Source organism: Sapajus apella, unplaced genomic scaffold, assembly GCF_009761245.1.
Source record: "Sapajus apella isolate SASKATOON/1434 unplaced genomic scaffold, GSC_monkey_1.0 scaffold76, whole genome shotgun sequence".
Lineage (NCBI taxonomy): Eukaryota > Metazoa > Chordata > Mammalia > Primates > Cebidae > Sapajus > Sapajus apella.
The window spans coordinates 5,956,510-5,983,305 of NW_022437016.1; the positions used below are offsets into that span (position 1 = coordinate 5,956,510).

Genomic DNA, 26,796 nt, shown 5'->3' on the forward strand with positions numbered 1-26,796 from the left:
CCAGCACTTTGGGAGACTGAGGTGGGCGGATCACGAGGTCAAGAGATCAAGACCATCCTGGCCAACATGGTGAAACCCCGTCTCTACTAAAAATACAAAAATTAGCTGGGTGTGGTGGCGTGCGCCTGTAGTCCCAGCTACTCGGGAGGCTGAGGCAGGAGAATTGCTTGAAACTGGGAGGTTTCAGTGAGCCGAGGTGGCGCCACTGCACTCCAGCCTGGCGCCTGGTGGCAGAGCAAGACTCTGTCTCAAAAAAAAAAAAAAAGAAAAAAGAAATAAACATCTATTTGTCCTATGTAGGTTTTAAAAGAACAAGTTTTGCTTCTGACTTTTCTATGAATGCATCCTCTCTCCTCCCCTACCCAACACACACACACACACACACACACACACACACACACACACACACGACTTCTCTTTTGGCAACTTAGGAGATGTGAAGGTCAGATTCAAATGATGATATGGTTACCTAAGCCAATCAACATGGACAAACAGGATCTCTGCCTGGGGTAGCCAAGATTATGGCCCCTACGCAGAACTAAATGTAAAGTCTGCAAAATGAAGGAAAGAAAAGAAACAGTACAGTACTAGCAGCAAGGCTGGATCAAGTGCACCAAAATCAAATGAAAAAGAAAAAGACGTACCTCCCAGGGCATGAATATATTCATTAATTCGGTAAATATATATTGCCAAAAATATACATGATAAACATTATTTCAGATGTTAGGGATGTGGCAGTAAACAAAACAGGCCAAAGCCCTCATGGACCTTACATCTTAGAAAGTAGACATACAATTAGTTGCTTAAATAAGTTAAATATCTAGTATGTTAGGAGGTAAATGCTAAGGAGGAAAAATAGCAAGAAAGGAAGATGGGGAAGGTGAAGGTGGGAAGTAACTACATGTGTGCTATGGGAGTGCAATTTCAGATAGGATGGACAAAGGAACCATATGGTAAGTATATGCAGGAGTTTTTCATTTTACAAATTCTTTACACATGCTTCTGGGCAAGGTATAGAGGTTTAAAAGGTTCAAAGCAATGTTCTGTTGATAACTGAATGAGTATGAATAGAAGACAGGAAGAAAAATATGAAGAGCACAAAACCAGAGAACGGTAATTCTTCTCTGAGGTTTCTATAGAAAAGATTCCCAGGAAAGCACATGAATCACTGGTTCGATTATCAACAAATACAGACAAATTCTGGTACAACATATCTCCAGGTGCTGGAGATACAACAAGAAAGACAGACACGGACATTGTCCTCATACAGCTTAATGTCTTATAAGCAGTGAGAAAAACAAAGAAACAATATCGTGTGATAATAAAATAGAAATATGAATAGAATGTTATGGTACATATGTTTGTACATGGAGAACCACCTAATCCTGACTTTCTAGAGGAAGAAATATCTAAGCTTGGACATGAAGAATGAGGAGGTATAGCTAAGCCAAGGCAAGGAGCAGCATGTGTAACAACATGGAGGCAAGAGAAAGCATAGTCCTCTAGAGAACTGGAAAAAGTGCATTGTGGCTGGCACATAGAACAGAAGGTCAGAAGTGGTGACAGGTGAAGGGCTTTCCTAAGAGGAATTGGATAGCCATGGAAGAATTTTACACAAGAGAGAAGGAATAATCAGATCTACATCTTAAAAACATAATTCTGGCTACGGTGTGAAAACAGGCTGGGGAAAGAATTAACTCAAAGAGACTTTTTAGCAGCCTGCTAAAATAATCCAATTGAGACATGAAGATAGCCAGAAAACTAAATGCCAAGAGCATGTATGTGCATGTTATTAGGACCACAGGATATTTATCATTACCTGTGCCAGATGGTACGCTCATATTCTAAAAGCCTAGGTTCTTCCCTATTGTAAAAACGAATCATATGTGCCAATGAATTATCATTGTGTCTTACTCAAAGGGTAGGAAAATTGCATAAAAATCAAAGACCCTAATAAAATAGGCCCATAAAAATGTTGCCAGAGTTGTGCTTTATAACTACCTAAAGTCATTATCCTCTTCTCTAAGAGAGCACCTTTACTTGCACATTATGTCAATATCTGATAGAAATTTTCATCCTCTCCCTTCCCATAACAATTTTTCTCCCCATTTTAACAGCTTCTGAGACTCTAAGATTCATGACTGGCTCTATAAGAGGCAAGTACTTGCTTTTCAGCTGAATAAACAAAGACAAACAATGAGGGTAATGTGGCAAATGGGTCTGCCCACTCAGATATTTTCCAAAGTAGGAGTTCATGCTGGGCTCCCTCAGTTAGAAAGCTCAGGGGAATAAATATTCCAGATACTGAACTAATATCAAAGTCATACTTCATCAAGCATTACACTTCTGCTGTTGAGGGAATGATATACAAAACTTTGGGGAAATTATGAAGTCCGAGGACTTAAAAATTAAAGAATGGGAATAAAGAAGGTAGGTACACTGGGGTATTTTACTGACAAAACCAAACCTGACATATTAAAACAACTTTACTCAACCAGAGACCAGGAAAGCAATGAACTTTCATCAATGCCCTGGGGTCAGTCTGTGTGTGTATATTAAAAGATATGTGGCTATAGTCAAAGATGAAAACTATTTGCATTTTAGGGTATACTTTAACAGACTAATGTTTTGTATCAACGATACATGAGATGTAAAATGTTTGGCAATGCTTGGGGCTGCTTCTCTATCCTTTTTATTTATTTCATTCAAAATGAGCAGTACATTCCTAACCAGGTCTGCTCAGACACCCAGGGTGCTATTGAATGGTAGTACAGACTCTTCAGTGACCAAGCAACCAATATCCTGGAATTTGAAAAGAACTTTTTATAATGAAAAGTTCTACTATCAATAGACTATTTGCCTGAGTTGTTTTCATAGTTGCAACTGACCCTTTGCTGGAGACCAAAATTTCCTCTGTATTATCCCTAACGTCAGTCCACTAGCTAAAAATTAGGATAGGACAGAGGAGGAGGGAAGTACTTAAAATTCTAACATAACAAAAGACAGAAGAAATTAGGTGATCAAAATAAAAATACCCTTGTTATAAAAATAATGTGGGCCCTGGACATTTAAAAGGAAATATAAATAGTTTCTTGAACTCAATACATATTTATGGAATGAGCATGGTTCCAATGACAAATTTTAGCACAAGTTGTTTGCAGCTAATATGATAACTGACAACCATTTCTTGAGTGATAGTTTCTTCACATGTAAAACCTGGGTAATAATCTGTATCCTACCCTACCCACACAATTCCAGGAGAACTTATGTTGCCGGTTTTCATCCTCGTTGGGTTACTAGGTATTTAACAATGCCTGAAATAATAACAACAAAAGCCACCATTTTTCATTACTTATCTCAAAAAATGATCAGTCAATCAATCAAGTCTCTAGATTTAGCATTAGCAACATAAATGGATAGGGGTGCGGATGAGGCAGGATTGGCCATGGAGTGATAGTTGGTTGTCCAGGTGGGTGAGAGGTATGAGAAAGGTCATAACCCCACTCTGCTAATTTTGGTAGATGTTGAAAATTTTCCACAATAAAAAAGTTTTTAAGTATCTTTATGTTACTCTCACAGGCATATTTTCCTAATTTTTTTCTTTTTTTTTTTTTTTGGTGGCATCTTTGCCACAGGTCACTGATGCCCTGAACAAGAAGTAAGATTTCAAATATGCAAGGTAGGCAAAAGCTCCTCACCAAGATTAAATTAAATTAAATTGGATAGTTTAAACACATTTTATCAAAATTCCCTGAATGTTTGGAAAGTAGATGAATTGCTATTCCAATGACAATTTTAAGTAACATCAATCGAATTCTTTCCCTGTGCTTTCACTTTTGTAAGTGCTTTACTGACATTATCTCACAATTCTATGATGTAGACTGACAGGGAGTAAGTGATGGAGCTGGGGTTGGAATCCAGACAATCTGACTGCCAGAGCCTGCACTTTTAACCAACGACTGGATACTTCAAGGCTCAACATTACTAGTTTGGGTAGCATTACAAAGAATTAAGAAAAGAGAGGAAGAATACTACTTCAGGCTCAAAAATATATATGCATTGCCTTGTCAGGAGAAGCAGTATAATATGGTAGGGAAAAAATTGAGTTAGGTACTTCAGATACTGAATTGTGGCTATTTACCACTCATTATTAGATGAACTTGAGTAAGTTAAATACCTCTTTTTTTTTTTTTTTTTTTTTGAGACGGAGTTTCACTCATGTTACCCAGGCTGGAGTGCAATGGCGCGATCTCGGCTCATCGCAACCTCCGCCTCCTGGGTTCAGGCAATTCTCCTGCCTCAGCCTCCTGAGTAGCTGGGATTACAGGCACACACCACCATGCCCAGCTAATTTTTTGTATTTTTAGTAGAGACGGGGTTTCACCATGTTGACCAGGATGGTCTCAATCTCTTGACCTCGTGATCCACCCGCCTCGGCCTCCCAAATTGCTGGGATTACAGGCTTGAGCCACCGCGCCCGGCCAGTTAAATACCTCTTATCTTCGGTTTCCTCATCCGTACTTCGTTAAGTTTAAGGTAAGGACTGAAAGTGAAAATGTACATAAGGTCATCTAATACATAATTATTCTACAGCACTTGCATTTGTGTATGAATCTGTCTCTCCACTAGATTGTGAATGCCTAAGCCATTCGCCTTTCTCTCTTCAGTTCCTAGAACAGTACCTGGCACACAGAAGGCCCTTGTGTTTGTTTATCCTAACACCAGATCCATCAAGAGGTCCAGAACAAATTGGTAGCTTTGTCAAGTCTCTATTTTAGTTATCTAAGTCTATGAGTTATACCAACAAGCAAAATAGGTTTCAAATGTTTGCTTAATAACAGAAGACAGGAAACTAATTCATAAATTATTATGTTATCTTAGCATTTAATCCAAAATTAATGATAGCAAAGATTTAAAGAGACAAAGAGTGTCCTCTAATTGTATTTGCTGAGGATCATTTACACTTATAGAAGTAAGCTGCAGTTTCTAGACTGATCTTTCCAAACATAAATCTCACTATGTCACTTCCTGGCTTATATACTTCTTCATGGCTTTTAGAATAAATTTCTGAGGATAACACGGAAAGTACGTCATGATTTGACAACTTTGGACCAGCCCAGCCTCAAATCTCTTCATTCCCTGTTCCACCCTCATGTAACTTTTCCTCCCCTACTCAAGCCACTCAGGACTTCAGTTCCCTAAATGGGCCATGTATCTGCTCTTTTACCTCTGTACTTTCTCACAGGCTGCTGCTCCCTTTTCCTAGAGTGTCCTCCCACTCTTCTACCTAAATAATTCCTATTTGTTCTCAAGACTCAGCTCAGAGAAAACTTCCTCTAGAAAGCCTTTCCTGACATTGTCCTTTATTCCCTAAAAGTCTGGGTGAGGAGTCCTCTCTTTGCTTCTGTAGTACATGATAGAACTTACCATTCTGTAGTCTAATTTAATTTTCCACATCCTTCCCTATGTTCTCAGTGACAGAAACCAGGTCTTATTTGTCTTTCCAGTATCTATCTAGCGCAGCTAGGTGCAGAGTGGGTGATTAACAAAGCTCTGATGAATGTAAAAGAACCTTATTTTGCACAAGGGAAAGCCCAGTGTAAACTTATTAACAAAAGCACACCTTTTTATTTATTACCTAAATAAAAGTGAATGTAAAGTCAAACAGAAACATCTTAGTGAGGCATTGTTAAAGACTAATATGAGCATGGCAAGAAAAAAATAAAGAGGATCTGAACTCTTGTCTGGTTAACAAAAAGCAAAGAAAAAAAAAGAAGAAGAAGGAAAATGAGGATGATACCGTTGCAGATTGGTTAGGCAATAAGGAAACAGAAAGCAACAGCATCCTCCTACTTGTGGCTTTAGTCCCTGAAGACTGTTTAATCACTAATTTTTAAGTGTGTATATTTCTAAATAAGTGCTCTATTACAAAAGATCATCAACTTAAGAAATGCTTACATTCTGGTAACTGTTAAAAGGCTTGCTATTAACAAGAAAGAACATATGCTAAGAAAAATAATTCTCTAAAACAGCAAGTTTAAGTAAACTTTTTTGTTGGCAATAAATGTCTGGAATCCATTTGGAATTTTTCAGTATTATGCACAAGTTAAAAGTAATTAATACACATAAAAGTACATCACTAGGTTGCAAAGCGTTTGTAGCAACTCAATACCATTATTTGCTATTGTCCTTATTTCTAACCAAGTTGTATTTCATCTTTTACACTGGCTAAAATGACTCTTAGTTTGGGGATATATGCTATTAGCCCGTAAATCTCATCCTGGGTAATGTATAGGTTTACTCATCTGACTCATAACATATACCAAGGTCTTCTTCTCTGGAAACCAATCCACTGTACAAATCAATCAGGCTAAGGAAAAAATAGAGGGAAAAGTAAAATGGACAGAGTACTATGTGAGGATGTGCTTTGTTCTTCTGGGCAAAATGCTTACTTTCTACTCCAAAGAACCAGGAGATAAACTGAAGAGAGTAGTAAACAGATTACAAATCAGAAAAGAGAAGTAAAGGTGGCAGGGGCAAAAGATGCATTAAATCTAACAGTGGATAGAAGGATATAGTAGAACACAACTAAATTCAACCTACATTTAGCATGTTATTTTGCCATGCTAGAAAGAGTTTCAAAAATAAGATAGGTCTGGGTTTGAATCCCAGCTAACTAGGACTTCTCAGCTGTGTGACCACTGAGCAAACAACTTAACCTCATCTCAGATTCAGGTTTTTTATTTGTAAAGTAGGGTAACACTGCTTATCATCAGAATTGAGAGGATTAGAGGTAATGAAGAATTTAAAAGGTTTGGGAGCAGTTAAGTAAAAAGTCTGAAGGACTGTTTTCAATGTACTGTACAATAAAAAGTACAGCTAACATTTAGAAGGCCAATTTACGCCAGGAATTCTAAGTGTTTTACATTCATACGAATCATTTCACAATTAAGGACCTCCATTTCTTCATTTCTTCAAAGTGAAATGCTACTGCCCTAGGTTATTATACTTTTTTAAACATAAGTACAAGACAGTTTGTCCAACAGCCTCTTCTTCCCACAGTAGATGCAATCTCAGGATACAACTCGTTATACATAAAAGGAGACCAAAAAGGTTTCATGTTTAGTAGGTATATGGTAGGTACTTCAGGCAATTTTTGTGGCTAGTAACTATCACAGTAGGTCTAGGAAAGAATTTCAAATTGCCTTTTATGTTTCTGGATAGAAAGAAGAGGTAACTAAAGATGAATAAGGCAGTTTCTGTCATCACTGTTTGTGGTCTAGTTGTAAATTATAATATGGTGCTTTGAGTTTCCCATTCACATTTAAAGGCCTTATTCCCAGAGATAGATAAATAATATACTATTTAGGAGTATTTACTTATTTAGCAAATATTTAACAAATATTTACCACAGACTTACCACATGCTAGGAATTAATCTAGGTGCTGGCCATATGGTGGTTAAAAGAGAGAGAGAGAGAGACAGACAAAGACAAAAACCCCTGCCTCTTATGGACCTGACATTCTAGTACTGATGGTGAGTAGGGACAATTTATGCACCAATGCTGTTCAACCATTTACTTAGTATTTACTACATACTGAACACTATCCTGAGTAGATGTTAGGGAGTACCAACATCAATAAGAGGCTACAAGCTACTTGAGAAAAGGTAGAGAGGAGTCAGTTACATAGACAAGTAATACTTAAGAGTCCATAAAAAGCAAGCCATCAAAAACTATGCAGTATTAGAAAGTATAAGTTATAATAGGAGGCTGCATGGATGTTTTTAAAGGACAAATAAGTTTGCAGGTAGTCAAAGAAAGGCTGTGGTAGACATGTGTCATTCTTTTTGGCAGCCTAGTATAATATAATTTCTCACTATTCTCAGAATCCCTTCTTATTTGAAGGAATTCTCCATATTTTAAACCTTGATACACCATCACATAGGTTCATAATGTTTGATTCTTGTTTTCCTGGCCTCCCCTGCAGCCAGAGCATGGGCTGGTCATTGAGGTTCCAACAATCAGATGCACCTTTACCTGGCTTGAAATTAGAAACTAATGATCCAAAGGAATGAACTGGAGGCCCTCTCTCTGGTGGCAAAGAGAAATGGATGCAGTATGACAAGTGGCAGTAGCACTTGTTATTACATCTATGACCCAAGGTTAGTAGTGCTAGTGGTGATGTCAGTGGCACACAATCTATGGACACAATTGACTATAACTCCATGGCCTGAATTTGGTACCCCTGGAGATTCTGTGAACTCCTCAATATCCTTTTAATAAATTCAATTCTGATTAAATCAATAAATGATTTTTGTTGCTTAGAATTAAGACCCCTATTAAAATTGAAGAGAAGGGCATCCCAGGTAGAGGGAACAGCATATGCAAAATAAGGAGAGTCTAGTTAACTTAGTGATTAGGAGAGGCAGCTCTAAAGCTAAACATATCTGGATTTGAATTAAGGTTCTACATTGTACTAGCTATGAAACCCTGCTTTGTGTATTTAAACTCTCAAAATCTCAATTCCTCTTTGGTAGAGTAGGGATAATACATACTTCTTATTAGGTTCTTTTGAGAATTAAATGCAGCCATGGAAATTCATTTAACACTCTTAGTATCTGACACCTTCACAGATGATTGCTTTATTATTAATAATGATGATGAAAATAAGCATAGTATTTGGAGGAAAATATATGTCATGTGATTCTGCTAGAGTTTAAAACACAAGGGGAGGAGTACAGGAAATGAGGATAGCTGACATCTTGAAATTTTATATCTTTCCAAAGAACTCGAGCTTTATGGGCTGGGCTCACTTTAATAGTGAGTAATGGGAGAATTATAGTGAAATATAAATAGTATATTAAATTATTAACTAGGCAAATAGGATTAGGTTTTGCATTATATATGTATTCTCCACATCTATACTATATACTATATAGTTATATAGTATGATCTGGCCACTGTACTTATGTACCTGTAGGATATAATAATATTGTTATCGTTCAGTTCAGATACCATACAAACTGAAGCTATTACATTCTTTCTAATAAACATAAATCCTCCAAAACTTTGCATATCATCTGTCAATATGTTTTGCAACTCGATCAGATGAAGCTGGGTCTATAGTTAAATAACAGCTGCTCCTTTGTCTGATCTGAGAAACAACCAACCTTTGAGTAAGGAGCAAAGTCTACAAAATGGGGAAGGAAAATGTACCCTGAAATGACTGGCAGAGTATGAATCACATTTGCAAGTCTGATATTCTATGACCTTTCTTTCCTTTTTTTTTTGGAGACAGGGTCTCACTCTGTTACCCAGGTAGGAGTGCAGTGGGACGATCTTGGCTCACTGCAACCTCTGCCCCCTGGGCGTAAGCCACTATACCCCGCTAGTATTTGTATTTATTGCAGAGAAGAGTTTTCATCCTGTATTCCAGGCTGGTCTCCAACTCCTGGGCTCAAGTGATCTGGCCCTCTCAGCGTCCCAAAGTGTTGGGATTACAGGTGTGAGCTACTGCGCCAAGCTTATTCTATGACTTTTACATAATCAAATGTCATCTATTTTTTTTTTACAAAATAGTATTACGAATTAGCATCTTGGTCTAGAGTCCATATTAGGTTAAAGATAAAAGGTTTTATTGTCAAGTCAAAAACAATCAATACTACCATTTCACAGTATGTGGTATTACTTACTAAATGCTAATAAGCATTACACTGTCTCTTGTTAGCACCAATCCTCTTTGTGCTAAATAGACAATCACATAGTTACTATTCAGTCCTGCTTTACATTGCCATGCTTTTCTTTATCCATACATATAATTGCAGTTTAGGTTCTGGGGTACATGTGCAGAACATGCAAGATTTTTGCATAGGTACACCCATGGCAATGTGGTTTGCTGCCTCCATCCCTACATCACCTACATCTGGCATTTCTCCCCATGTTATCCCTCCCTAACTCGCTACCCCCCACTGTCCCTCCCCTTGTCCCCACAACTGACCCCAGTGTGTGATGCTCCCCTCCCTGTGTCCATGTGTTCTCATTGTTCAACACCCGCCTATGAGTTAGAACATGTGGTGTTTGATTTTCTGTTCTTGTGTCAGTTTGCTGAGAATTATGGTTTCCAGATTCATCCATGTCCCTACAAAGGACACGAACTCATCGTTTTTTATGGCTGCATGGTATTCCATGGTGGATATGTGCCAAATTTCCCTTGTGTAGTCTATCATCGATGAGCATTTGGGTTGGTTCCAGGTATTTGCTATTGTAAGCAGTGCCACAATGAACATACGTGTGCATGTGTATTTACAATAGAATGATTCATAATCCTTTGGATATATACCCAGTAATAGGATTGCTGGGTCAAATGGAATTTCTATTTCTAGGTCCTTAAGGAATCGCCACACTGTCTTCCACAATGGTTGAACTAATTTACACTCCCACCAACAGTGTAAAAGTGTTCCTATTTCTCCACATCCTCTCCAGCATCTATGTCTGCAGATTTTTTTAATGATCACCATTCTAACTGGCATGAGATGGTATCTCAATGTGGTTTTTGATTTGCATTTGTCTAATGACCAGAGGTGATAAGCATTTTTTCATATGTTTGTTTGCCTCATATATGTCTTCTTTTGAAAAGTGTCTGTTCATGTCCTTTGCCCACTTTTGAATGGGTTTGTTTTTTTCTTGTAAATCTGTTTTAGTTCTTTGTAGATTCTGGATATTAGCCCTTTGTCAGGTGGGTAAATTGCAAAAATTTTTTTCCCATTCTGTTGGTAGCCAGTTCACTCCAATGATTGTTTCTTTTGCTGTGCAGAAGCTCTGGATCCCATGTGTCTATTTTGGCTTTTGTTGCCAATGCTTTTGGTGTTTTAGTCATGAAGTCCTTGCCTATGCCTATGTCCTGAATGGTTTTTATGGTGTTAGGTCTTATGTTTAAGTCTTTAATCCATCTGTAGTTAATTTTAGTGTATGGTGTCAGGAAGGGGTCCAGTTTCTACTTTCTGCACATGGCTAGCCAGTTTTCCCGACATCATCTATTAAATAGGGAATCATTTCCCCATTGCTTGTTTTTGTCAGGTTTGTCAAAGATCAGATGGTTGTAGATGTGTGGTGTTGCCCCCGAGGCCTCTGTTCTGTTCCATTGGTCTATATCTCTGTTTTTAAAACAGTACCATGCTGTTTTAATTACTGTAGCCTTGTAGTATAGTTCAAAGTCAGGTAGTGTGATGCTTCCAGCTTTGTTCTTTTTGCTTAGAATTGACTTGGTTATACATTTGCCATGCTTTTCTACCTGCTTACCCTCATTTAATTTCCACCATTATCTCCTCTCCCAGCCTCCAACCTACATTCATATCTGCCTTCAAGAAACACTCTTTGATCTAATTTTGATTTCACAGTAACTACTGAAAGCAAAACTGGATCACTGTGTACATCTCAGAACCAGTGCTGAGAGAGAAAATGTATGAGTTTTCTGGGGGAGGATAGCGGAAGAGAAAAAAAAAAGAACAGAACAGAACCCAAAATGTGCTCTGTAGCTACTAAATGCTTCATTTCATTTTTTGCTACTCCCATCTGCTTTGGCAAGGCAGCACAGTTTAGTCAAAAGAAAAAAAGGAGCACAGATTTGAGTCAGAGGGCTAGTTTTAAATTCTAGGCCCAATACCCAAGAACCTTATTTGGTAGGTTACTAATATACTCATGTTACAGGAGATAGTATAGAGGCCCAGGAAAGTTATGTGACTTGTTGTATTTGGCATGCTTTCAAAAATATCAATGTGCTATCAACATAAAATTGAGTGGTCACATCTTTCTATAAGCCCAATTTTATTTTCACTTTACTAGGTCATTTATAGCTAGGGCCTGATGCCTACATAAGATCCCAAGGAGTAAATACCTACCAGAACTGGACAATGGCTGGTTCGGGGATTACCATCTTTGCATTTACCTTTTTAAAATCTCTTCCATTTAGTCCAGTTCTAAGCAGTACCATTACTGTTGTATCTAGCAACATGACACGGCATAATTCTAGCTTCACCTGGGCCATTCTGGAAAAGTAGGAGGTAGCCTTTGCTTCAAGCATATTGTTCCTACCCTGCACCTTAGAACCACCTATTACAGAGATGATTTGTGACAATATGCAAGTCTTTCTGATTACCAATGTGTTACCAGTCTACGGATTATATCAAGAAAGTTGGCAAATTAATTAATCTAGAATTAACAAAGTTTTCACTGCTGTTTCTCACTGCTGTCTTTGAAAAATCCCTGTTTTTCAAAAATTGTTTTGAGTGTTTACTATGTGCTGATTAATATATGTACTGATTGTTAAGCACTACTGAATTAAGTGTTTTACATACATTGATCAATTTAATCCTCTCTCAATAACACTATGATTCACTACTGCTTGGATTTCAAAGTTCAAAATTCAGAGAAGAGTAATCATTAACTAGTTTCCTAAAGGCCAGAGTCATTCTCTGGTATATTCTTTAGGATAGCACCTAGGTCTTTTTGGCAATGTACAAGCCAGGCAGATGGGCACCTTGTCTTCTCTCACCACAGTATTGAAAAATACCAAATGCCTGGCTTTTTTCCAGACTGCTTTTGGCTTTCAAGGACCACGTGAACCAATGACAAATCATGCTTCTGCTGGAGCAGACATAAGAAACACAGTCACTGGCTTGGTTCTGCCAGGAAGTACCAAGTCTCAAGTAAAGCATCATATGGAATCTTAGATCACTACCCAAAATAGATTTACATTCTTTTTGGTGACATGACAAATAATTTAAATGTGGTGGATTTTTTTTGCATTTTGATCTCTCATATTTGTCTTCAGAAAAGTGTTAAATCCTACTTGCACCTCTGTTTTCATAATAAAGTGATCTCATTTATTACTGTAAGAAATGAAGTAATACATACAGTAATAAAATATTAAACTCAATCAGTGATTTTAAAAAAGCTTTATGGGGTAGCTTTTTTCTCTATTAGGAGGCATCTAATATAGTAAATTAAACATGGTAGACACTTAAAGTTTGATAATTTAAATAACAGTAATAGTACCAACAGTACTACTTTCACACTTTCATTTCCATTTGAAAGGTGCCTCACTTCAAAACATTAAAATGTCTGAAATATGTTAAAGAACAGTTTTAAAGCAATACTTCCATACAGAATTATCTCAATGGCAGGGAGGGAGTTAAAATATTGATGTAAAAAAATTTCACAGTTACCACTAAATAGTTACTTTAGTTATCTCTGGGTTCATGTTTTGTTTTTACCCTTCTTTATGTTTTCTGCAATGAACATAGATTATTTTTATAACTGTAAAAAAATTTGCCAGGTGCAGTGGCTCACACTTGTAATGTCAATACTTTGTGAGGCTGTGGTAAGAAGACTTCTTGAACCCAGGAGTTTAATACCAGCCTGGGCAATATAGCAAGACCACATGTCTACAATTTTTTTTTAATTAGCTGAGCATGGTGGTACATGCCTGTGGTCCCAAATACTCAGGAGGCTGATATGGGAGGATCACCTGAGCCCAGGAGTTCGAGGCTGCAGTGAGCTACAATCACACTACTGCACTCCAACCTGGGAAAAAGAGTGAGCCCCTGTTTCTTAAAAAAAAGTGAGTAGAATCCATCCTAAACAGATCAACCAAAAATAATAACATATAAAGCATAACTTATATATGTTGTGAGTTTAATATGAGATAAAGATTATTTTGTTTTCTCAAGGTAGAGGGGAAGAAAAATAATACTAAAGGATCCCAAACCTTTGGAAAATATCATGGTATAATTGTTAAATTATACAAATATGTCAACTACAAAACAGCATAAAATTATATTTTGTGTAAAGAAGCCATATATAAATGCATGTGTTTATTTCTTTGTTGTGTTTAATCAAAGCTATCTTGGTCACATTACATTTTATGCTAATATAAACCACATAATCTGGAAAGAATATAAGAAAACAGCATGAATTCTATAAAGGCTTTGTGTCTGAGAAAGCCCAAGGTAGTTAACATATGTTAACTTCTCAAAAACCTTGGGAGTCTGGAAGTAAGTTTCATTTTATAGTCAGGGAAACTAAGTCACAGAGTCATCAAAAAAATGTGTCAATAACCCAAAAAGTGAATAGCAAGATTGGAATTTAGTTCTTCTGACTTCCATTCCACTGATTAGCTGGACCATTCAGCCCTGCCTTTGTGGCCAAGTTGAAGCAACAAACTAACTTAAAAACTAAAACCAGTTGAACAGGATAGGTTTGTAGGCAATATGCCAACAATTTAGTATAAAATACCCAACAGCTAGATTGCTTTCAGTTTTTGGTACACTTTATAACTATTCATTAACCCACACAACATCAATAGATGGTGGGACTATACCATTGGTGCTATTCATATAGAACTGATAAAACACACTCTAGAATTACAATAAATATAAAACCACATTAAAAATCTACAGCAGAAAAAGCCCAATGCCTTCCTCCCATCAAGCCTCAATAAACAAATAAAACAGGATAAATATATTGGAATGCAAGTCCTTTCCCCCCATTATTTCCAACAGCCCTTCCCAATCCCTATGATGATTAACAGGACTGAAGAGAATCTAAAAAACTATTCAAGTTATCCAGTTGCCTTCAGAATGAATAACATCTATACTTTTCCTAGAATATTTTTTAAAGAAATTTCATCTTTAAAGACCATTTCCAGTCCAGGCACAGTGGCTCAAGCCTGTAATCTCAACACTTTGGGAGGCTGAGGTGAGCGGATCACTTGAGCCCAAGAATTCGAGACCAGCCTATGCAACATAGTAAAACCCTGTCTCTACCAAAAAAAAAAAATTAATGTTTAAAAAAGTTAGCCGGACATGGTGCCACATGCCTGTAGTACCAGCTACTTGAGAGGCTGAGATGGGAGGATCACTTGAACCCAGGAGGTCAAGGCTACAGCGAGCCATAATCATGTCACTCCAGCCTTGGTGACAGTGTGACCCTGTCTCAAAAAAAAAAAAAAAAAATTCAAAATTAAAAGGGAATAGGAAATATTATATTCTCCTTGCAGTTAACAATGCTACTACTTCTAATCTCTTCCTTTTGTTCATATATATCAAGTAAAAGCACTAGATTATTAAAAAATAAATTATAAAAATCTAATAAGATCTGTGATAATAGGCCAGCTTCTTGGAAGCATGCAAGACTGAAATAAGTTTTCAGACTCAGTTATCTAACAGGTCTAAAATTTAGTAAAACGTTATTTAACATTCTCCAGCCAGGTTGACAACATTCCTACTCCTTATCGTTTTCCCTGTGGCTGGGCAGAATACATTCCTTTTTCCAAATGAATAAATTTCTCCTTCCCTTATAGCTTAGCTGTCTCCCTGGCAAGGTATCATTTAGAACATCTGTTATATTACCAGTATAACAGCAATCCCATCTGATCTAATTGCAAAACATATGGACAGACTAAAACCAAACTTTTAGGTGCTCTGTAAGTTTAAGGAAGAAATAATCAACTATATTACATTGATAAAGACTACGAACAATGCCATGAATTCAAATTTTGTACAATCTAAACAAGATCTATTTCAATAAGCTACCTTACGTAATTTTAAAGTGCATACTTTAAATTACCTAGACAGAATAAAATGGAGAAAGAACCAGCTCTCAATTTTCAGCCTCTGCTGAAGATCTCAGTTAAACTTTCCCTAAGGGTACCAAATCTTAGATATGTCATTCCTACTCTATGTTTAAGATTTGTCAGGCCTCAGGAATAGTCTCCTTTCTTTGGTACTGTCTTCAGCAATCTCCTTTCTTCAAAACCCTGGCTCACTTAGACTAGAAAAATACCTCTGATATAGATCAAACTTGCTTAGTCAATGACAGAAATTATAGTTAAGTGACCCGAGGTAATATCATTTGACTTGATCTTATTACATAAGTAAAGACTTACCAAGCTTATCAGAACTTTTTATTCATTTTTAAATGTTATTCATTTATTTTTATGACCATAAAATTAGAATTGGATATAGTCATTGAAAAAACTTTAAAAATTCAGAAAAACACAAAGAAGGTAATTAAAATTACCCATAATCCCATTACTTTGTTTTAACCAATTAACATTTTGGTATATTTCTCTCCTCTCATGTATAGTGTTACTTAATATAATGTAAATATTTTAATGTAAGTTCATAGATTACCAAATTTCTTTATCACAAAATGTTAGAGTAAGAGAATTCCTATTTCAAAAATATTTACTGAAAGGACAAATCCAATAGATAAGCCAAATGCGAGAAGAGCTGATGAAAGCGTGGGTGGTGATGTAGGGATGAGGAGAGAATTGGGTGTAAACGGTTCAGAAGTAGACCTGCTGGCCTCTCTAGTCCCTATAACAGCTCCCAAACACATCTGAGGAATCCTAGGTCCCCAAATAATACTGTTTAAAAAGGACAAATCTAGTCTACCTCATTTAACAGAGCAAACTACTTGCTTTCGCTAGATAGAGAACTAGTAAAAGAACTAATAAAAAACTTAGGATCCCACATTTTACAGACAACTTCTCAGCTTTTGCAACTTTTTAGCTACCCTTTCTACAAAGTCATCAAATGTTCATTTGTCCATTGTTGTTCTTCCTTTAAGAAAAATACAAGGGAAAAACTTATGTAATAAAAATGAATAATTAATATAATAAGATAGATCTCAAGGAGTTGCACTTGCCCTAAGCAGGTTCTCATACTATTCCTTATATTACTGTGAGTGAGAGAAAAGTTCATTTCTAAACTAAAGAGAAAGGCTATGATTACATTATTTTTCTCAAGAATAATGGACACTGCATGTCTAGTATACCTACAAATTGTTCCCTCCTTTTCACTAATTCAGTCACTAAATATTTATTAAGAATCTATTTGGGCTGGACAGCAGAGGTATAATGGTGAACAAAACAAACAGAAGTCCTGCCCTCATGGGGTCTGTAAGCCTGATAGGCTTGAACAAACTACTTGAACTTTCTGAATCTCAGTGTTTGCCAGTCATAAAGTACAGCTAGTAAGATTTAACTTCTGCATTGTTTAAAAATTAAATAACATGATGTATGTAAAAAAAAAGCCTTATAGGTAATCAGGCATATAATATGTACTCAGTTAACATTATAGGTGAAAGTGTAAATCTCTTTGCCATTAACACAGTGATTTGAGGCAGTACAACTGAAATAGCAGGTTAAGATAATTCCAAAGAGATTGTGGTCCAGGTGCAGTGGTTCATGCCTGTAATCCCGGCACTCTGGGAGACCCGAGACGGGTGGATCACCTGAGGTCAGGAGTTTGAGATCAGCCTGGCCAACATGGTGAAACCGTGTCTCTACTAAAAATATAAAAATTAGCTGGTCATGGTGGTGGGTGCCTGTAATCCCAGCTACTTGGGAGGCTGAGGCAAGAGAATCGCTTGAACCTAAGAGGTAGAGGTTGCAGTGAGCTGAGATGGCATCACTGCACTCCAGCTTGGGAGACACAGTGAGATTCTATCTTGGAAAAAGAAAAAGGTATATATATATACTAATTTCCAAAGAGATTCTTACACTAAGAAATAATTAAGTATTTCAATATGAAGGAATGAAATTTAGTCCAGGTGCAGTGGCTCATGCCTGTAATCCAAGCACTTTGGGAGGCGAAGGCAAATGGATCACTTGAGGGCAGGAGTTTCAAACCAACCTGGCCAACATGGCAAAACCCTGTCTGTACTAAAAATACATAAGTTAGCTGGGCATGGTGGCAGGCACCTGTAATCCCAGCTACTCGAGAGGCTGAGGCAGGAGAACTGCTGGAACCCAGGAGGTGGAGATAGCAGTAAGCTGAGATTGCACCACTGCAATCCAGCCTGGATGACAGAGTGAGACTCTGTCTCAAAAAAAAAAAAAAAATGAAATTCATCATATGAGCCCTCCAAGTCAAGTTCTGTAGTTCATCTTGGTATCTCCATCACCATTTACTTTCAATTACTACTGGGCGCTTTCCACAACATTCAGCCCTGTGTAGTGTTTAGGGAAGAAAATATAAAGCAAGCAGTTCTCTTCTCCAAATACCATTTTTTCATCATATAAATATGGGCAGCTAAACAAGCCAAGATTTATACTTAACAAAATAAACTTAAAACATAATGATTTGAAATTCAAAGTATCAAATCTGAAACCCACCAAAACCTATGAAGGTTTGATCAATATTCACCAATAAAAGTACAAACAGAGGAGATAAGCCTTTTTCATTCATGTAATATGCAGAAATCAACAAAATATGAATTGCAAGGTTTTCGACATTCTAAGAGCACCTTGTAAGCCATAATGTACTGCACACTTGTTAATTATTAATATTAGAAGCACTCTGTTCACTATTAACTTTAATTATATTTCTAATGGGGAAATTCTGTCATTCAAAAGATCAAACATTTATTTCTTAATCAAATTAGGCCTTTTATACTGGTATGCATCCCAAACCACCTACCACAAAAACAGCTCATGTTATTCATAAATAGGAAAATACATCTGCTACTTAGTCAAAGTACTTGATTTTTTTTAGAGCCAGATAATTTCTGTTATGAAAGTTTTTTCTTTATTGTTCCTCAGATGAAGGTGGCAGAGGGTGTGGGGGTGGGGTACAAGCTGGACAATAAAGAAGATACCAGTGGAAAAAGAAAATCTTTTCTCTATTTTTTTTCAAAAAGAGAGAATAATTACCATGTTCTGAATATTATATAAAAGATGACATTTTCTTATTAAGAAGGCTTCATAATCTAAATTAAATAGACTAAAAACAAATCAATAGGAAAAAAGTCAAAGTCACAGAGAAAGACGGATTCTGTTTTGAGTGCAAACTGTTCAACACTATGCATGCTGACGCTAAGACATCTTCAAGGACTTTTTGTTCATCTAGAAAGACTTCTTGGAAGAATCAGCCTTTGAAGAAGCACTGAAGGAGGACAAAGTGGTAAATTGTTCAACAGAAAGGGTAATTTGGTTCCTTAAAGATCATGGAAAGAATGGATGGGGCTAAAAATAAAAGATATGAGTGAGAGGAACACAGAGAATACTTCAATTTGAAAAAAAAAAATGAACAAGGAGCATAGAAGAAAGGTTTTTTTCAATGAAGACAAAATAATAAAGATTTTTTCTGTCAATAATTATCTACAGAACAGTGACATTATTAGAGAGATTATTTTGACACAAATTTATCACATGTACCCATATAGATACATCTAAAACGATAATTATTTTTACTAAACGTTTACTAAGATTCAAACATAGGTATCCAGACATAATCTTTATCTTCTTCATCACATTTTTAGAAATCCTCCTTTAAAGTTACCAGTGCAGTCAGGGTAGTCATTTCTAGTAAAAAACAGATAAATCAAAACATATACTTGAAAAAAGTCTAAGTGATCACAGAAGAGGTCCCTGTAACATAATGTCAACATTAGTAATAAAGATTTTTATATCACCTAAAAAACACACACACAAAAATCAAGCTCAAGGCAAAAAGTATGGATTAAAGCTATTTATAACTTAAAATATCATCTAACACTGTCTTTCAGCTAAACAAGGTCTTACATTTCTATTTTCTTCGGATTAAGTACCCTAGAGCAGAACTCTCTCCACCCATAATTTACTCATCAGTAAAAACAGCACTGCAATACTTTTCTTCCATTCTTTTTATAAGGGTGCCAGAACGTCTGGAAGTTAATATACACACGTTTAGAATGCTAAGATGAAAAGTAATGCACACTTTAATTTTATGGGTCTTTTTAAGAGATCAAGATAAAAAGGCCTAGTCAGATTATTTCAATGTGTAAATTTTCAACTAGCCAGAAGGCTTCCTGGGGACATAATTCAGAATATTTCAAACTAATGTTCTGGAGTTTACCTATGCTGCTCCAGAAACTAATCAGACTAAGGAATCTCTACAGAAACCTAGGCCATTAGGCCAGGCATAAGGTATGATAAATTTAGAAGTCCCTGAGCCTGGCCCCACAAAAAATATGAACAAATCTCTCTATCACAGACAAACTTAGAACCTAATTAATGAAACAATAAGAGCTATAATTTAATATGACAATTGTAAAACACTGTCAAACAGAAAATTCAGGAAGGTGGCTGGGCTTAGTGTCTCACACCTGTAATTCCAGTACTTGGGAAGTCCAACTGGGTGGATTGCTTGAGCTTAGGAGTTCAAGACCAGCCTGGGCAACATAGCGAAATCCCATCTCTACTAAAAATACAAAAACTAGCTCGGCGTGGTGGTGCATGCCTGTAGTTCCAGCTGCTCTGGAGGGAGAATCATTTGAGCCCAGGAGGTCAAGGCTGCAGTGAGCCATGATTGTGCTGCTGCACGCCAGCCTGGGAGACAGAGTGAGACCCTGTCTCAAAAAAAAAAGAAAGAAAATTCAGGAGGATGAATGACTAGCACACAGTGGAATGAAGACAGTAAATGCCAAAGAACAGTAGAAGTTTTCTCAGATCAATATCCAAGAACCAATATTTTTAGCAAAATGATTTCCTACTCTTCTAGGCAACTATATTTCTTTTTTTTTTTTTTGGAGTCTCGGTCTGTCGCCAGACTAGAGTGCAATGGTGCAATCTCGGCTCATTGCAATTTCTGCCTCCTAGGGTCAAGCAATTCCCCTGCCTCAGCCTCCTGAGTAGCTGGGACCACAGGTGCGTACCACTACGCTCAGCTATTTTTTTGTATTTTTAGTAGAGACGGAGTTTCACCATGTTGGCCAGGATAGTCTCGATCTCCTGACCTTGTGATCCACCCAACTTGGCCTCCCAAAGTGCTGGGATTACAGGCATGAGCCACCACGCCCGACCAGCAACTGTATTTCTTTAAATGCCAATAATATGGATTCTGGAGTCAGACCAACTAGGTTTGAAATTAGCTTCTACCAGAGCTGGCCTTCAACGGGACTCAATTTCCTTATCTATAAAATGAGGATAATCATAGTAACTAACTCAATAGTTCCTGTTTTGAAGATTAAATGATTTGTGTGTGTGTGTGTGTGTGTGTGTGTGTGTGTGTGTGTGTGTGTGTGTGTATGACACGTAGAACAGTGCCGGGAACATAGTAAGTGGGTTTGTAATTACTATTTTTTTTTTTTGAGATGGAGTTTCGCTCATGTTACCCAGGCTGGAGTGCAATGGCGCTATCTCGGCCCACCGCAACCTCCGCCTCCTGGGTTCAGGCAATTCTCCTGCCTCAGCCTCCTGAGTAGCTGGGATTACAGGCACTCGCCACCATGCCCAGCTAATTTTTTGTATTTTTAGTAGAGACGGGGTTTCACTGTGTTGACCAGGATGGTCTAGATCCCTTGACCTCGTGATCCACCCGCCTTGGCCTCCCAAAGTGCTGGGATTACAGGCGTGAGCCACCGCGCCCGACTGTAATTACTATTATAGTAGTCCACAGTCCCTCAAACCTAATGCTAAATACCAGAAGCTGTGAAACTAAAAATTTTCCTGTAACTCATTTGGTGGCAAATATCTGACCTATCCTGAATATGTTTGGCAACAAAACCTAACCTCAGCAAATGTAAGGCTACTGATAGTCTTTATTTATCCCACTCAGTATAAAGATATGTGCATTTTACTGCAGATATCTTAATGTGTTTGATTACAAAATGCTGCCCCCAGTTCACTGGAATGTATTTATGAAAAAAATTTAAAAATCTAAATTCTGAAACACATCCGACACACAGGTATTGGAAAAAAGACTATGGATCTATATTAACTTTGAAGCCTGGACAGTTTGTATTTCCTTGAAATAAATTTCATCTTCTTAAAGAAACACAAGTAGGATCTTGAATCTAGTATTAGAGAATGTTAGGGTGAGGAAAACATTTCCTTGGCCAGGCACGGTGGCTCACACCTGTAATTCCAGCACTTTGGGAGGCTGAGGCAGGCAGATCATTTGAGGTCAGGAGTTCGAAACCAGCCTGACCAACATGGTGAAACCCCATCTCTACTAAAGATATAAGAAAATTAGCCAGGTGTGGTGGCACATGCCTGTAGTCCCAGCTGCTCGGGAGACTGAGACAGGAGAATTGCTTGAACCTGGGAGGCAGAAGTTGCAGTGAGCCAAGAAGGTACTGCACTCCAACCTGGGCAACTGAGCAAGACTTTGTCTCAAACAAAAAAACACAACAACAAAAAAAACCCACCAAAAAACAAATATAATACATCTGTAATATTTTATTTACATATCACAGTAGTCAGAGTTTCCAAATTCTAAATTCTACAGCTTGCTTAAACAAGTCTATTCTCATCACTTAGGTAACAAATAAATAATTAAGGTTCTTTGGGGGGCATAAATATGTCTTGAATCATGCAGACCAAATCATCACAGAACTTTAGAGCTGAAAGAGACCCTTCAAAGCTAATCTAAATTATTATCCCTTGCCTTCCAAATTGTTTTATCATCTGTAAATTTACTCTCCCCTATGAGGTAAGAATAATCTGCCCTAACTTGTCTTTAGACTCTGTCTATAGGAACACCCTGTAGGTAAATGCAAATAAACCGGGTGGAGTAGACTGACAAACTTGGGATCTAAAAGGATAATTGAATTTAACACAATCAATCTTATAAATTTAGTAAATGTCTCAGATTATACTTTAGAAAATTACAAGAATTTCCAAGTCCAAAATGAACGGAGGACTCACCCAGCACATACTTAAAAATAAATAAATTTTAACAGAACTTAGCAATCTTAATGGGCTCAATGAGTCAACAACATAATGTGGCTGCCAAAAAGCTACTGTGATTAGGAACTAACCACATCAACATCAGTATCCCATCCAGAAGGAATGAGGCAACTCCCCTTTCTGCTACAAGCTGGTTAGAGTACATCTGGAGTATTACATTCAGCTCTGTTCCACATTTTGGGAGAGACACAAAAAGACTGAAAAAGACTAGAAGAGGGCAAGGCACAGTGGCTTACGCCTGTAATCCCAGCACTTTTGGAGGCTGAGGCAGGTGGGTCTGCTGAGGTCAGGAGTTTGAGACCAGCCTAGCTAACATGGTGAAACCCTGTCTCTACTAAAAATACAAAAAGTAGCCAGGCTTGGAGGCAAGCACCATAATCCCAGCTACTGAGGAGGCTAAGGCAAGAGAATTGCTTGAAACTGGGAGGTGGAGGTTACAGTGAGCCAAGATCACGGTCATTGCATTCCAGCCTGGGCAACAGAGTGGGACTCTGTCTCAAAAAAAAAAAAAAAAAAAAAAATACTAGAAGAGAAGTAACCAAGATAGTGAGAAAATCTGAAACCATGTCACAGAAAGACCAGTTGAAGGAGCTGAAGTTATTTAGCCCAGACTGAAAGGTAGCATGATCCCTGTCCCCAAATCCGTAAGAATTGTCATGGCACAGAGACAGCTGACTTTTTCTGTGTGGCCCCAACTGGCAGAGCCAGATCAATCAGCTAACTGAAAGAAGAAATTTCAGCTAAGCCTATGGAAATATTTCTTCAAATGTAGAGCCACATTAGGAGGTAGTGGCATTTAAAGTCCTGTCTTGCCCTAAGGGTCCATAATTTTAAAAATCAAACATTTAGGCCAGGCACGGTGGCTTACACCTGTAATCCCAGCACTTGGGGAGGCCAAGAAGGGCGGATAACCTGAGGTCAGAAGTTCGAGACCAGACTGGCCAATGTGGTAAAACCTCATCTCTATTAAAAATACAAAAATTAGCCGGGCATGGTGGCAGGTGCCTGTAATACCAGCTACTCAGGAGGCTGAGGCAAGAGAATCGCTTGAAACCCAGGAGGCAGAGGTTGCAGTGGGCCGAGATTGTGCCACTGCATTCCAGCCTGGGCAACAAGAGTGAAACTCCATTTCAAAAAAAAAAAAAATAAAAAATCAAACCTTTGTCATTACCTCAGTGTGTTACTGCTAATTGTTACTACTTCTGGTATCACAGCATCTCTCTTCACCCTGCTTAAAATGTCCTACCCAGCTAACCAATCAGCTGGATGCTTCGCTGGGTTTGTGGGAGAAAAAGTGCCTGCTTGCTGGGCAATTAGTTTCAGTTTGCAGATCAGTGTACCTGTAAACAAAAGAGGGCCCTAATTGAGGAGCAGGCAAGAGCTCTCAGCTCAATCTCCATGAAAGAAACTATTAATTCAAAAAGAATCTATAAGACCTATCCAATCAAATAATATCAATGGCACTTAGTTCTTACAGGAATGCTGAAATAAAAAAAATACTGTACAACCATCTTCTCAAATGCCAGGGAATCCAACTTTGCAAGCCAAACCAGTTCTCTCAAATTCAATTATAAGTTTTCCTTCTGCCAGAGAGATGTTTACTGTTCAAAGCAGACTGGAGCCCATGTTCCATACTTGATCAGATCACTGTAAAGTCAGTTCAGCTGCTGAGACACTGGCAATCCAGAGTGAATTCACAGAAAAGTACAAACTACCTAATATTTAAAACACAGGAAAGTTACTGAAATTGGACATCCTTCTAAAATTTCTTCAACCAAAGACCACCACGGACATAATACGTTAGTTCATGAAAATTACTAAAAACGCTGAACAACAGTTCAGATGGCAAATAGTAATCAAATGAGCTTTACTTCAGTTTAAACTGGACTGGATTCTAAGCAACTCCAGTGAAATTATTAGAGAATATAGTAAATGTATGACAGACTTAACAAAAATACTCTGTGCTGCTTCCTCTCTGGGCTTTTTTAAGTGAAGCCTAGAAGCATCTAAGTGTCCATAAATAAGGCCTTGGTTAAATAAATTATTATACATTCTTACTCTGGAAAATGCAACTATTGAAAAGAATAAAGTAGACTCTAGATACTGACTTTTTTTTTTAAAGTCCATGATACACAGTTAAGTGAATACCACAAGTTGCGAAACGTGTAGAATTATTCAATTTTGATTTTTTAAAATCTATTTTTAAATACCCTGTGTGTATGTTCACATATGCCCAGCAAAAACAGCTGAAAAAAGATCTGACAAATTGGTAACAGCAGTAACTTCTAAGGACTGAATGAAACTAGAAGGCAGTGAAAGAGTGACTTTCCCTTTTTCCTTTGTGGACTTCTGGTTATTTATATTTTTTTACCTGTAGGGGTTACCTTTGCGGTTTAAAAATAACAATACAAAAATAGTAAAAGTAAAATAACATGAATTAAACACATTTATTTATCAGATACTAACCAAAGTACGTGATCTTGCTACTTAAATATTTCTGTATGCTTAAAACTCCAGAGAATCAAATTCATTCTTTTTCTATTATATTTTACTAAAACAAATAAAAATCACCACAAGTCCCTATTAGTTTTCTCAAATACTTTCTATACACACACACACACACAGGCCTGGTCATAAGCATAGCTAACACATACAGTGATTATTTTGCACTAGGAACTGTTGTAAGCACAGTTTAGTGTATTAACTTATTCAATCTTCCCAGCAGGCCTGGTGCAGTGACTCATGCCTGTAATCCTAGCACTTTGAGAGGCCGAGGCAGGAGGATTGCTTCGGTTGAGGAATTCAAGACTAGCCTGGGCAATATAATGAGATCTCATCTCTATAAAAAATTAGCTGGGTGTGGTGACTCACACCTGTAGTCTCAGCTACTCAGGAGGCTGAGGTGGGAGGATTGCTTGAGCCCTGGAGGCAGAGGTTGCAGTGGGCCAAGATTGCACCACTGCACTTCAGTCTGGGCAACAGAGCCAGACCCTGTCTCAAAAAACAAACAAAAAAAAAGTCTTCATAGCAACCTATGAGATAAGTACTACTATAATATTATTTTCGTTTCACAATCTAAGAAACTGAGTCCAGAGAGCTTCAGTGGCCTGCCTAAGCTTACACAGCTAACAAGGGGAAGAGCTATAATTCAAACCTAGGAATAAACTCCAGAGTCCATATTCTCAACCACTATGCTTCCTGTCTCTCAGTAATATGTCAATCTCTCCATACGAAAGCCAAAAAGGGTTACAGGTAAAACCCAGCTAGCTAATACTATCCTTGAAGCTGGAAGAGATGCATCTTTGGCTTCTTATGGGGGAATAATCCTACTTATGTCATTGCGAGTTCTAACCCAAGACTCAAGACTGTATTAAGGCTCATAACCATGTGGGAGAATTCTCTACACACTCAATTATAGTCCAAAGTCCATACCTGCCTCCACTAAGCCTAAGATTTGGGTCACAGACCCAGCTAGACAAACGATTTGGACAAATCTCCACCCAAACTCAAAACAAGAGAACTCAGAAACTTTTGCCTAACATCTCGACAAGGTAAGTTTTGTTTTGTTTTGTTTTAGTTCTAGGTCCACTCTAGATTTAAACGGGGAAAGAACAGGAGTTGTCTCTAATTTTGCTTCAAGACTTCAGCAAGAAAAGCCTTTTCCACGTGGGCTCAAACAGAAAGTGGCATTTATCAACATCAGCAAAGTTGAATATCCTGGCTTAAGGAGACAAAAATAGGCATCCTTGTTTAAATTGTGTATTTGTCCAAACATGTTGACCTTACACTTGTGGAAGAAAAAAACGGTGCAAGAAAGAGATTTAACCTAATTTATAAATGTGCTCAACCTAGATACACACCTGTCCCAAATGACCTACTGAATCCACTTATTTGCAGGGACAACATGGCTTACAATGCCTTTTTTTGTTTTTCTTTTTTGCCCTCAAGTGGTCCCTATATTGTTTGTAAACAAAGTCCTCTCACTACCTCTCTTCCACCTGTCACATACACGCATCTGATATTTACATAAACAAGAAGAAATGACCAGGGAAACTGGAGCTTT

General features: G+C 37.6%; 1 protein-coding gene and 1 long non-coding RNA gene across 3 annotated transcripts in view; both read right to left on the reverse strand.

Annotated features, from left to right (window-relative positions):
* Positions 1-26,796, reverse strand: part of MEGF9 (multiple EGF like domains 9) — a 109,028-nt gene that overhangs the window by 81,070 nt on the left and 1,162 nt on the right. The gene's annotated exons all lie outside the window — the stretch shown is intronic.
* LOC116532367 lies at positions 3,572-9,943 on the reverse strand. Its single transcript, XR_004260841.1, has 2 exons — positions 4,494-9,943; positions 3,572-4,177 (listed from the first exon to the last, which is right to left on the reverse strand). It is a non-coding gene; the product is annotated as an uncharacterized LOC116532367 (long non-coding RNA).